This window comes from Sinocyclocheilus grahami, unplaced genomic scaffold (genome assembly GCF_001515645.1).
Source record: "Sinocyclocheilus grahami isolate Dianchi unplaced genomic scaffold, SAMN03320097.WGS_v1.1 scaffold232.1, whole genome shotgun sequence".
NCBI classification, from domain to species: domain Eukaryota; kingdom Metazoa; phylum Chordata; class Actinopteri; order Cypriniformes; family Cyprinidae; genus Sinocyclocheilus; species Sinocyclocheilus grahami.
In genome coordinates this window covers 878,832-879,621 of record NW_015505411.1, presented here as the reverse complement: position 1 = coordinate 879,621, position 790 = coordinate 878,832, and positions in this window count along the sequence as shown.

Below are 790 nucleotides of genomic sequence, written 5' to 3'. Positions count from 1 at the left end.
CTGCCACGTCTGAGGCGACAGCTGTGTCACGGGCAATAAAAAAGCGAGGAGGAGTTGAGTGAGAGAAACAGATAGGAGACGTGACAAATGCTTTTTCCTCAAAACATGAGAGCCAGTCCTGACAGACAGAATAATGGATTCAGGGATCCTTTGCAGCTTGAACACATCTGTTTTCCAAGGCCGTGACAATCGACCACGACCATCTGAATCTTCAAAACTGTGAATTCATGATCTAATGTTGGACACAGAATAAGGGCTAATGTGAGTTGGCTGTATATTCCCTGGTTTCATTTTAGGAAACACCGGTATGACAATTAAAGTACAAGTACATGTTGATTATTGGCTTGTTTCTAGCCTTATAGTTGAAGCTCTCAATAAGTAACAAGGCTTTTACATAACCTCCAAGTTCTTGGTCAACCATCTTCAGCTTGACATAATATTATTGCCACTGTCACTGAATGTCCTTTGGTCAGTCCAGAGTTTAGCAGTGCATTTAACATTAGGGATAGTTCTTATACCCCACTGTTTTAGTGTTATGAGGGGTGTTGATGGGGGATGGAAAGCACTGCGCCTTTCAATCTCAACAGTTCAGTGCAATGATGTCAAATACCAAATCTATCAGAATTATATAGTTTTACCATTTAAAAATATAATCAATGAGACAAAACTGAAAACATCAGAACCATACTGGCCAATATTAAAGAATATTATATGAATACAAGAGATATTAGTTTATTTGTGTTGGTCAACACTATATATATATATATATATATATATATATATATATATA